The sequence below is a fragment of the Piliocolobus tephrosceles genome, chromosome 10 (assembly GCF_002776525.5).
Source record: "Piliocolobus tephrosceles isolate RC106 chromosome 10, ASM277652v3, whole genome shotgun sequence".
Classification (NCBI taxonomy): domain Eukaryota; kingdom Metazoa; phylum Chordata; class Mammalia; order Primates; family Cercopithecidae; genus Piliocolobus; species Piliocolobus tephrosceles.
The window spans coordinates 44,431,840-44,437,817 of NC_045443.1; the positions used below are offsets into that span (position 1 = coordinate 44,431,840).

The 5,978-nt window shown below is 39.6% G+C and overlaps 1 non-coding gene across 1 annotated transcript; it reads right to left on the bottom strand.

Moving 5' to 3' along the window:
* Positions 1-1,998: 1,998 nt before the first annotated feature.
* LOC111555306 lies at positions 1,999-2,130 on the bottom strand. Its single transcript, XR_002735489.1, has one exon. It is a non-coding gene; the product is annotated as a small nucleolar RNA SNORA64/SNORA10 family (small nucleolar RNA).
* Positions 2,131-5,978: the final 3,848 nt, after the last annotated feature.

A 5,978-nucleotide genomic window follows, 5' to 3' on the forward strand; every position in this document is an offset into this window, starting at 1 on the left:
TGAATGTGATCTCCTCTGATCCTGACTACCCTCCTGTCTTCCACATACCACCACTAGAATCACTTACCAAAAAAAGTTATCTTTTTTTTCATGTTAAAAAGTGTTCAACAGAAATGAGTTTTCCTCTTTCTTTCTTTCTTTCTCTTTCTTTCTTTCTTTCCCCTTTCTCTTTCTTTCTTTCTTTCTTTCTTTCTTTCTTTCTTTCTTTCTTTCTTTCTTTCTTTCTTTCTTTCTTTCTTTCTTTCTTTCTTTCTTTCTTTCCTTCTTTCCTTCTTTCCTTCTTTCCTTCTTTCCTTCTTTCTTTCTTTTTTTGAAATGGATTCTAGGTCTGTTGCCCAGGCTGGAGTGCAGTGGCGCAATCTTGGCTCACTGCAACCTCCACCTCCCAGGTTCAAGTGATTCTCCTGCCTCAGTCTCCCGAGTAGCTGGGACTACAGGAATGTGCCACCACATCTGGCTAGTTTTTTTTTTTTTTTTTTTTTTTTTAGTAGAGACGGGGTTTCACCATGTTAGCCAGGATAGTCTTGGTCTCCTGACCTCATGATCCACCCACCTCAGCCTCCCAAAGTGCTGGGATTACAGGCCTGAGCCACCATGCCTACCCGAGTTTTTCTTTCTTTTCTTGTGTGGCAACTTTCCGTTACGTCTGGCATTTCGAGTCATGCATGTCTGAAGGTTTTGCAAAATCTGAGAGGTAGAGAAGAGGCCAAAAGATGAGGCATGAGGGACATTTCACAAGTTATGAAAATAAAAATTCAAAAAGGTATCACTAAAACTATCCTACTAAATTATATTATTGATAGCATCCCTTAAAACAGGCTATTATCAAAAAGACAAACACCAACAAATGCTGGTTAGGATGCAGATAAAGGAGAACACTAGTACACTACCGGGGGAAATGGAAACTGGTACAGCCACTATGGAAAACAGTATGGATGTTCCTCTAAAAACTAAAGATAGATGTACCATATAATCCAGCAGTCCCAATAGTCACAATATGGAATCAGCCTAAGTGTCCATCAATGAATGGATAAAAAAAATGTTGTGTACATATACACAATGGAATACTATTCAGCCATCAAAAGAATGAAGTTCTGTCATTTGCAGTAACATAGATGGAACTGGAAGATATTATGTTAAGTGAAATAAACCAGGCACAGAGACTAATTCAGAATAATGGGTAGAGGAAGTGGAAATATTGCATGTTCTCACTCATATGTGGTAGCTAAAAATGTTGAGCTCATGGAGGTAGAGAATAGAATAATAGTTACTAGAGGCTGGGAAGGGTTGGGGATGGGAAATAAAGAGAGGTTGGTTAAAGGTGCAAAAATGCAATTAGAAGGAATAAGTTCTAGTGTTCCATAGCATAGTAGGGTGACTATAATTAACATTAATTTATTGCATATTTCAAAATAGCTAAAAGAGAATATTTGGAATGTTCCCAACATAAAAAGAAATAAATGTTTGAGGTGACGAATCTCCCAATTACCCTGATTTGATCATTACACATTGTATACATGTTTAATACATATCACATGTATCCCATACATATGTACAATTATCATGTATCAATACAAATTTTATTAAACTATCATTCATAGCATCCATTATTTTCTTTCTTTCTTTCTTCTTTCTTTCTTTCTTTCTTTCTTTCTTTCTTTCTTTCTTTCTTTCTTTCTTTCGAGATGGAGTCTTGCTCTTGTCGCCCAGGCTGGAGTGCAATGGCACGATCTCGGTTCACTGCAACCTCCGCCTCCTGGGTTCAAGCGATTCTCCTGCCTCAGCCTCCTGAGTAGCTGGGATTACAGGCACCCACCACCACGCTTGACTAACTTTTGTATTTTTAGTAGAGACGGAGTTTCACCATGTTGGCCATGGTGATCTCGAACTCCTGACCTCGTGATCTGCCTGCCTCAGCCTCCTAAAGTGCTGGGAGTACAGGCATTAGCCACGGCGCCTGGCAGCATCCATTATTTTCTTTTCTTTTTTTTCCCCAAAAGCGATCATACTCCTAGAAATGGAGAGGCCATTCTGGGCAGGTCTCTTGTAATTAGGAGAGCCTTCCTCTGCCTCCCAGAAAACAGGCCAAGCACACACTGGACCTGTGTGATTAAAGGGAGCTGAGAGGCCTATTTTATGATTTTAAAACTCGTTAAGTTTCTTTAGTCACCATTAATCTCTGCCACAATCACATGTATCACTCAGGCCACCACTACCAACATTACTTCTTAGTTTCATTCAAAGGAATGTTGTCAAATATGTGCATTTCTTCTACCCTGAAATCTAGATAAAGAATTTTGATGAATACAAAATATGGAATTAGTTTTTAGCTGGAAAACAATTGCTCAAGATCCTGGTTGGCCTGGAAGGAGAATTTATTGACATTTGCCTTTGTTTTTCTTTTTAACTAGAGTGTGCTGGGCTTCTCCCCTCCCAACTTAGAAAAAAGATGGCAGTTCAGGAACAGTTTTTATTTATTTATTTATTTTTTTTTGAGACTGAGTCTTACTCTGTCGCCTAGGCTGGATTGCAGTGGCGCGATCTCGGCTCACTGCAAGTTCCGCTTGCCGGGTTCACGCGATTCTCCTGCCTCAGCCTCCTGAGTAGCAGGGACTACAGGGGCCGCCACCACGCCCGGCTAGTTTTTTGTATTTTTAGTAGAGACGGAGTTTCACCGTGTTAACCAGGGTGGTCTCCATCTCCTGACTTCGTGATCCGCCTGCCTCGGCCTCCCAGAGTTCTGGGATTACAGGCCTGAGCCACCGCGCCCCGCCAGGAACATTTTTTAATAATCTAACTTCACAATAGACAGATCTGATGGGTATTAATGTAAGAGAAATAAACTATTATAAGCTAATGCCCACTGTGAGCTCTGTGCTATGCTAGGTAGTTCTCTCCTGTTACAGCATTTACTTAACTGTGCAACTAATGTTTACTCAGTGTTTGGTACTTCTTTTAAATGCAGCTTAGCATAATACAGAGGTGGTCAAATGTCCGTGGACTTTGGAATTACCTGGAGAGAATGTGACAAATGTTTCGCCACCCCCAGAGTTACTGATTCAGCTGATGGGGATGAGGGTTGAGCATCTACATTTCTAACACATTCTCAGGTAATGTTGATGCTGCTGGTCTGGGGACCACACTTTGAGAATCACTGGAATTGTAGTTAAAAGCAGTGACTTTGCTATCAGGCTGATCTGGATTTGAGTCCTCTAACTTTGGATACATTTTGTAACCTCGTGCCATTTCATTTCCTCATCTGTAAAATTATACCTCCAATATTAACTGTTTTGGGGATTAAATGAGATATATGTGTAGTGTTTAGTACAGTTTTTTATGTGTTAGAACTCAGTAAATGTTAACTGCTACTACTGCAGCAATTACTTACAGTGCTATTGTTATTACTAAATAGAATTAGAAAACGACTGATTTGAAAATCATTTTTAAATTGTCAATGCCACCTCTTCTCTTTACCTAGAGCTGAGTGCCAACATCTGTTATGACATCATAATGAGATTAATAACTAAGACTCTAAGGAATAACATATTGGATTTTTCATATTATTATGAAGGTTCTCCATCATAACTTAAAAATATATAAATTATGTGTCATTTTATATTTTAAAATTATTATTATTATTAGTTATTGGAGACAAGTTCTCACTCTGTCAGCCAGACTAGAGTGCAGTGGTGTGCTCATAGCTCACTGTAACCTTGAACTGCTGGGACCAAGTGATCCTCCTGTCCAGCTAATATATATATATATATATATATTTTTTTGAGAGACAGTCTCACTCTATTGCCCAGGCCAGGGTACAGTGGTGTGATCATGGCTCACTGCAGCCTCCATCTCCCAGGCTCAAGCAATTCTCCTACCTCAGCCTCCCAAGTAGCTGGGACTACAGGTGTTTGCTACCACACCCAGTTAACTTTTGTACTTTTTGTAGAGACAGGGTTTCACCATGTTGCCCAGGCAGGCCTCAAACTGCTGGTCCTAAGTGATCCTCCCACCTTGGCCTCCTAAAATGCTAGGATTACAGTCATGAGACGCCAGGCTTGGTCATTTTTTTTTTTTTTTTTTTTTTTTTTTGAGACAGAGTCTCACTCCGTCACTCAGGCTGGAGTGCAATGGCATGATCTCAGCTCACCACAACCTCCGCCTCCAGGTACAAGCTATTCTCCTGCCTCAGCCTCCTGAGTAGCTGGGATTACAGGAGCCCACCACCATGCCCAGCTAATTTTTGTATTTTTAGTAGAGAGGAGGGTTCACCCTATTGGCCAGGCTGGTCTCGAACTCCTGACCTCAGGTGATCTACCTACCTCGGCCTCCCAAAGTGCTGGGATTACAGGTGTGAGCCACTGTGCCCGGCCCTGGTCATCTTTTTAAATAAGAAACATAACCCTGAAAAGAATGTCTAGGGAAAGAAGTTATAATTGACTTAATTTATTAACTTCACTAAACATTATTGAATATATTATTATGGGCTAACTAAAAAATAATTCCATTCAGTGGGCGCGCACACACACACACACCCAAAACAAACAAACAAAAAGACAGGAAACTTCATGAAATATTGCTTATTCATATGCAATATTTTAGAAGCGTTACCATACACTTTGGCCATAGAAAATTCCAATAACTCATTCAAATGAAATTAGCCTGCCACTAATCTGCAAAAAGAGAGTCTCAGAGATGGCACAGTATGTAAGTTGGAAAGATACTTATCACCTATTAACCAAATACTAACGTAGAATTGCTATCAGTTGTATGATTGCAGACACCTGGAAGGTCACCCTAGGCTCTTTCAACCACTGGCATCTAGATTCTTGTTATGGGCTGAATGTGTACCTGCCAAGTTCATATGTCAAAATTATAGCCCCCCCTGTGATGATATTAGGAGGTGGGGCTTTGGGAGGTGGTTAGGTCATAAGAGGGAAGCCCTCATGAATGGGATTAGTGCCCTTATAAGAAGATAAGTAAGACAGATGATCTCTCTGGACTATATAAGAATATATGATAAGACAGTCTCTACAAACCAAGAAGAGGGCAATTCACCAGCTTCCAGAACTGAGATAAATACATGTTTGTTGCTGAAGCCACAGCCTGTGGTATTCTATTATAGCAGCCCAAACTGTTTAAGGCAATTCTTTTTTTGTTTATGCAGAACTACTGAAAAAAAAAACTGATGAGTTAACACGAAAGGTTTCATCCAAATCATTTAAAACAAGGATGATAATAGTCATATTAAAGAAATGTAATATTCTATGTTGGCTTTGAATGTTCTGATATCCATAGTGAGATTTTAAAAAATTAATACATGCACTTGGATTCTTTGCTTTGCAGGCCTCTTGGACATTTAAGTAGAAGTGACATTTATTACCCAATGCTTACTAACACTGCAGCTCAGGGATGGGCAAACTACAGCCTCCTTTCCCCACTTCTGTCATTTTCTAAATAAAGTTTTATTGGAACACAACCACTCTCTTTCACATATTGTCTCAGGCTACATTTATGCTACAGAAGGGTTGCCAACCTCTGCTGTAGACAGTTACTTGGAATACTTTGTAGAGAAGTGTGGCAAGAAGAAATGTAATCTCTTTCCTAGAAATTCTACCCAAAGAGATAATTTATCTTCAGTAAAATAGTTTCCTAGTACAGTAAGAAATTAGCCTTATAGTTGATTTCCCATTCACCTTAGACTGAAATGTTCACTAGCCCTTCTGAATGCTCGGTGTCATTACAATGATGTATCCACCAGCCATGGGCAACACTCTACTCTGGGCCAGGAGTTGTCCTCAGTTTTGCATTATTCTTGCTTAATTTTAAAAGTCAAACTTAGTTTATTAAGGTTAATAAAGTCCCAGAACCTCATCAATGGCTACATAACCTTTCTCTGGAAACCACATTGTTTTTTCTGAAGTAGTAGTTCACTTTAAGCATCTATAAACCTATTTTATTTTATAGAACATGGCATTGAC